General features: G+C 35.5%; 1 pseudogene; it reads left to right on the top strand.

Moving 5' to 3' along the window:
- Positions 1-6,223: 6,223 nt before the first annotated feature.
- Positions 6,224-6,822, top strand: LOC124972337 (high mobility group protein B2-like; annotated as a pseudogene).
- The last annotated feature ends 238 nt before the right edge of the window (positions 6,823-7,060 follow it).

Here is a 7,060-nt window from a genome sequence, read left to right as displayed (position 1 = left end):
CTTAGTTTTCTTACTGCTTATTGTTCAAAATCTTTCCAAAACTGTTATGGTGTCTTTTCCCATCTAAATAAAGAGAAACTGGGCAAAATAATTGAATTGTCGTTGCTAGGTGAGTATCTCACTGCACTTCAGGGTCATAATCTGAACATAAAGGATTAAACATAGGAGGTATTTTCATTGCAAAAATCATAGAACCAACTGAGCAATTTCCTTTAAGTCTTGTCCATTCCTTCCTTCTCTTGCCTACCCTGCCTTTCAAGGCCCTAGACTTATCCCTAAAATAAATCCTTTTCAACATTTGTTTTTACTTTATGCTTTTAGTTTTCCAGATTCCACGTTCAAGGGGTTATTGGCAGTGGCTTGCCACAGTCACATGGACCAAGCAATAAGGTTTAAGTCACAGGCATGTTTAAAATAGTTAAGCAAGCTTTTCCTCCCTTTTATTATAAAAATAATCTCTTTATTAAAACAGCTGAACCCAAACATAACAGCCAGTAAAGCAGTTAATTCTTTTAGAACAACACTTTTTAGAGAAAGAAATGCCTAAGGTACAATTTGATACCTTTCTCACTAATATTTAATTTTTCCATTATCAACTCACCCTGAATCTAAGCTTGAAGTCAAAAACTCTTACCAGTTTTCCTTCTACCTTTATTCAAAGCACCCTTGTACTATTATCCTTTAACTTCCCTCAGTCTCAGGTGGTTTATTTACTATACCAAAGCTGTTCAAAAGGATGCAGAAAGGCTAATGTTGCCTTTCAACTTTCTTAAGCTGAGTTTCTAATTTCTTTTTGTAGAACTGGTAGAGATGAGGGAGAGATAAAATATCATCCTCTACTTGTGTCAAGTTCTCATCCAAAAGCTGACCTATTAAGACTAAACTTCTAGAGAGGCATGAACTTGTGAAAAATTTCAAAGAAACAGGGCCTTCACTTCTCCCAGGGGAAGTAGCACTACCCACTATTATGAATATGGAAGGGTCATTGGGGATGATGGAGGGGGTCAGTTACATAAATAAGGATTCTCCCAGACAGAGCTCAGTTCTTTAGCCATAGGAGCTACAGCCCCAGTTTTGGGTTCTGAAAAAATAAGCACTTCTCAGTCAAAATCATTTATTGAGCAATAAGATGCAAAGAGATTGATGCCTAGCTGTATATCTGAACCTATCCTCTATTTCCCTCCTTGATTATAATTGATTATAATCCTGTATTTCATGATCACATCTTCCTTTGCTTGATTTTGTCTTGAGCCCCTATGTAAAAACACTTCATCTATTCTTGGAATTTGTTTTTCATTAATGTCTTCTGAATTGAACAAAATGAACTTTTCTTCAATTAACCTTGGTGTTTTAGCTATTTCAGAAGAAAAACACTCCCTACTCTCTTTTGATTTACTTAGTGGGATATAGTTTGATTTTTTACAAAAACATTTGTATTTGTAGATGAACACAATACTTTTATTTATTTATTATTTTTTTAATGTGGTGCTGAGGATAGAACCCAGTGCTTCACATGTGCTAGGCAAGTACTCTACCATGGAGCCACAACCCCAGTCCCATAGTTTGATTCTTAAATATAAGTGTTTATTTCTCTCTTTCAGTCTGTTGCTCCCAGCACAGTGGCTGAGGTTGGTGGTTAAAGGGACCAAACCAATTTCTTCACAGTTGTTTTCTTAAGTGGTTTATATTCTTTGTATAAGATAAAATATTATCCAGAGATTTGAGTGAGTTTCATCATATCTCTTGTATCTTCTTGTTCTCTTGTGATTTGTCTCTTCTGAAAATGGATTATTAGGAAAGAAAGCCAATGCTAATGAACTATAGTAGAGTCAGATTGAGGTTTTATTGTACTTTGCAAACATAACAAAGTGGCCAGCCCATGGGGGATTGTTTAAGTCGTTTTTTTTAGATTTTTTTCCTACAGATCTCAACAGCAATATATGTTCATTGTAGAAAATTTAGAAAACACAGAAAGGAACACAGGATGTTTGAATTGCTCAAAATCATTTTATATCCTCTATTCTATTCTTTTCCTTCCTGTTTGTGTTCACTTCACAGATTATTACATGTTATTATATCATCTACCCACTCAAGGAATACCTTAAGTTAACTGATTATTAAATTAATCCAGTCTGCTTTTATTTTATTGTTGGCAATTTTTGCTCTTATTTTTGGTGGTAGAGGTCAAATTTGTTTAGATGGTGGTTAACATTCAGTGATCCACTTCTGTATTTCACTTCGCATAGCAAAGCAGGAGATCACAGATGTCTATCTACCTCATCACAGCAACTTGGTTTACTACATAAAGCTACTCTCTATCAGGAAGTATTGTTCCAAGAACTCCCATTCTGCCTACCTTGTCTTAGACTTAGTATAAACAACTTTATTACAAAACTACTCATCTCATCACATTCTTGTTTTTAATCCATATGAAATCAGCTTGCAAGGAGTGGGAAGTGGCAAACAGCCAAGTAGTAATACTTCATTCACTGGGTGGTCACATCTATGTGACTTCAAACAATTGAATGTAACTTAAACACTCAGTTGAATCAAGTAAGCATTAATTAGCAGAAAGGCCACAATGGTTTGACCATTTTACTTTAATCTCCCCATCAGTCAAAGCTGGATGACCTAATCAAGGATATTTCCCATCTGGCTGGTTGATTGTATAGCCCATTTACTTAATGGGGTCTGCAATAGAATTCTTTCTCACTCTCTCTCTGGTTCATGCCTTCTTCTCAGGTCAAGATGACTAATAGGTAGACCACAGAAATGTGTCTGTTGTTTGTATGTTATTAGGGTTTTTTCTAGAATGGTTTATAAAATACTGGCCTTCTTACCTATTTTCCAATTTGGATTTGCTATAGGTCAACCAGTAATGGTTATATTTCAAAGAAAGACTAAGAGCAGAGGTGACTATTAATCTATATACTCATTTTGGCTAACTGAGAATTAAAGTGGCTCTAGATATCACTGAAAAATTTTCAAAGATGACTAATTTCAAGCAAATAAATATGTATATATAACCATAGAATCGAGTACCTTTAAAGACTGTCAAACCCCTTCATTATATGATAATATGGGGTTCAGAAAGGAGAAACTGTATTCCTAATGTCACCATCTAGCTAGATGAACAACCACTTTTACCAAGTCAAAAAAGATGTATGAGCTATCAAGGACAGTTCCTGACCTTTAAGAGATACTACTTCTTAGAGATCCTGGGGTAAAATCCCTAGCTGTATGAATGAGCATAAGATTGACAGAAATACTCTTGTTTGGGGGGTGTTTTAAGCTAGGTGATGGTGTTATTAATCTTATTTATCTAAGACAGAAAAAAAAGATTCTAAATTATTTGTCACTAAATCACCTTTGCCATGCAGATATGATCTTATCCATAGCCACACAAGTGCCTAAGTTGATTTGGTTCAAGTGGATAGAAAATAAAACTCTAATTATGCCTGACTCTGTGGATTCATTTGTAATTTATAGCACGTGGCCTCAGTCCTATATAAATGAAGTCTAAGAAACACCTGAGGCAATGGCTGATTGCAGAAAACATCAGGAATATTTTCAATGTGTCCATCATCCAAATGAGATCTTCAGTAAGTAGTGAGAGAAGTTAGAGGAGAACCAAGTCTAAAAACTTAACAGCAAGAAAAAGACTGAATCTGATTATTACTTGTTGACATCAAACTTTTTCCTCTAGAGCCATGAAGTCTCCTGAGATTTGGACACAGTTGTATAACCAGTGGGTATAGGCTAGCAGTAGAGGGACTTTGCCTCAGTACCAACTGACTCCAGGTACTTCAGAGCTGTTTGAACCCATCGTGGGGAGTATTCTCAGATGAATTTCTCATGATCATGGATTCCTAGGATGAGAGATCAAAGGAAAAACAATTGCTCCAAGTAGCATTGGCAATAAAAAAAATGCCCTCTAGGGAACTAACTGATAGAGCTAGATTTGTTTTTTATTTTAAATAAATGTCAGCATCTTAAGCTCATTTGAAGTCTTTGGTGTGGTTCAGAATCAAGACCAGATTGATGTTTTGAGCTTGGTCCAGGATCAATCTAGAGTCAGAATAAATGTTAGGGATGGTTGTAAGTCTGTAGAACATGCCTCATTAGATGTATTTGAGTTGACTTAGTTACTGACCCCACAGCACAAACAATAGCATGAAATATCACCATTTATGCCTGTAATTTGAAAGAGCAACACTATTTTAATGGGTTTTAGTGGTAGTATTAAAAAAAACATGTTACGAGATGGTCATCTTACTCCAGAGAAGTACTTTTTACCCTTCCTTTATATATCTTTATCTGTATTTTAGTGAATTTCTCTGGGATTATATTTCAGATTTTATAATATTCCTGTTCCTGAACTTCAATGTTCCCATACTCTTTATAATTTCTTTAGTTAGATTCATATATAGGTTTTCCTACTCTCCTTATATTTTATTCTCTAGTTCAGTTCTATTGCTTGCTCTTTCCCTGCCTTTTTTCTAATTTCATGCCTTTATTCATGCTGTTATTTCTTCCTAAAATTTCTTTTCTTCCTCCCAACACCACATGTCCATATTCTACCCATTCTCAAAGTCAAGTATCATTTCCTTCCTTCTAATCATATGTCCTTATTTCTGAATTCATATAATAATTTTACCTGTATTTTATAATGATTATGTAATATTCACTTGTTTTATAGCTATTTGTACACTTGTCTTGTTGCCCCTACTATACTTTGATCTAAAGAAAAATATAAATGTTACTATCTTCTTTAGGGCAGGAACCATGTTTGGTTCATCTTTGTGTATTACACAGTGCCTGATATATTAAGAGGAACTCAATAAATAATTATTGAATTATTAAATGAATATTTCTCTCTGTGTATGTAAATTTTCTCTGTGCATTTTCTCTTTTCCTATTTTACTTAATGTTCTTTCTGTTTCCATTCATGTGTCTGTCACCACTCCCTCTCTTACCTCCATCAAAACTATTATTTGAAAGCAAAGCAATTTTTTCTTTGTTGTGTTTATTGGAGGTTAAATACCATTCTCTTTATCTGAAAAGCAGTAGAGTGTTTTGATACTCCCCTCATAAAATTCCAAAGAGTCAGATTAGGTCACATTTTTTATTACATCATAATTGGTTAACATTTTTTCTTTACATAACTAACTTTGATAGAAAAATATTCTTTATTTATGCATTGAAAAGAATTCAGTTATTGTTAACTATGATTTTCACCTGTGGCATTAAGGAGAGTCAATTTTAGGAGCTGTAATGCTTACCAGGAGAAGTGGACACCAAGAGATAAAGGAGAATATGATAGCTCGCTTTATATTTAGGCAAGGATATCATGGGGAACAAGGTTTCGCTTTGTTTTATGTGACTTCAGAAAATAGAATCTGAGTCAAATGATAGAATATGGGAAGATAGAGTCAACATAAGTAATCACTTTCTAGTAGTCAGAACTATCCAAAAAAATGAATATTAGAACGTGAGGGAGGGAGAGAGAGAGAGAGAGAGAGAGAGAGAGAGAGAGAGAGAGAGAGAGAGAGAGAATTCTGTTATTAGGGGTATTCAAACAAAGGGTAAATGATCACATGATGTGGAGTAGATATTTTAAGTATTGTAAGTGGGATCTTTTATGATCCCATCCTACTCATAGTCTTTGGTTCTATGATTCCCTTGCACACCTTCTTAAAATAGACTTAGGTGGTTTTCAAATGTTAAGAACACATCAAAACAGGTTAGTTCAAGCAAAACAGAGGAAAACATGTTATAAGAAATACAACAAGAAGCCTCAGACAGTCCCATGATAAATCACTGTATTTGATCACTAAATTTCACTCTGGGTTTCTTGGCAGTTAAAGCAAAAAAGGAAGAAAACAAACAAAAAATTGAGTTGCATGGTTCTCTGTTGAGTTAAAAAAAAAAGAAAAAAAATGTCTGTGAGTTCATCTTCCTAGACAGATTTATTTCTCCTGTCTGAATTCAAGGTGGAATTTATCATATAAATCCTTATATAATAGTATTTTTTGATAATAGACAATGTAGTTTTTACAAAAGTTATAGATGTAATTTTCAAATGGAAATGTATTTTCCTCCTCTTCAAAAAGGTACTAAACAGTTCATGCCCAAGCCCAAGGAAGGAAGCTTCTCTGTCGGATCCGGCCGCTCTGTGGGACTCTAAGGAAAAGCTCCCACCAGGTAGACAGCGACTGCCACCATGGGTAAAGGAGACCCCAACAAGCCAAGGGGCAAAATGTCCTCATACGCCTTCTTCGTGCAGGAAGAGCACAAGAAGAAACATCCGGACTCCTCCGTCAACTTCGCTGAATTCTCCAAGAAATGCTCGGAGAGATGGAAGACCATGTCTGCAAAGGAAAAGTCGAAGTTTGAAGATATGGCAAAAAGTGACAAAGCTCACTATGACAGGGAGATGAAAAATTACGTTCCTCCCAAAGGTGATAAGAAAGGAAAGAAGAAAGATCCCAACGCTCCTAAGAGACCACCATCTGCTTTCTTCCTGTTTTGCTCTGAACATCTCCCAAAGATCAAAAGTGAACACCCAGGCCTGTCCATTGTGGATACTGCAAAAAACTGGGTGAAATGTGGTCTGAGCAGTCAGCCAAAGATAAACAGCCATATGAACAGAAAGCAGCTAAGCAGAAGGAGAAATATGAAAAGGATAATGCTGCATACCATGCTAAGGGCAAAAGTGAAGCAGGAAAGAAGGGTCCTGGCAGGCCAACAGGCTCAAAGAAGAAGAGTGAACCAGAAGATGAAGAGGAAGAAGAGGAGGAAGAGGAGGAGGATGAAGAATAAATGGATGTCCTGTAATGATGTGTGTGGAGTGTGTGTATGTGCTCAGGCAACTGTTTTGCTAAGAATGTGAATTCAAGTGCAGCTCAACATTAGCTTCAGTGTAAAAACTGAACAGATTTTTGTATAGTTGATAAGATTCTTTGTAGAGAAAATACTTTTTTAAAAATGCAGATTGTAGCTTTTTGAAGGGCTACTACATACAGTTAGATTTTAAAGCTTCTGATGTTGAATGTTTCTA

This window comes from Sciurus carolinensis, chromosome X (assembly GCF_902686445.1).
Source record: "Sciurus carolinensis chromosome X, mSciCar1.2, whole genome shotgun sequence".
NCBI classification, from domain to species: Eukaryota; Metazoa; Chordata; class Mammalia; order Rodentia; family Sciuridae; genus Sciurus; species Sciurus carolinensis.
Note: the sequence above shows the minus strand (reverse complement) of the source record. Positions and strands in the feature narration are given on the sequence as shown.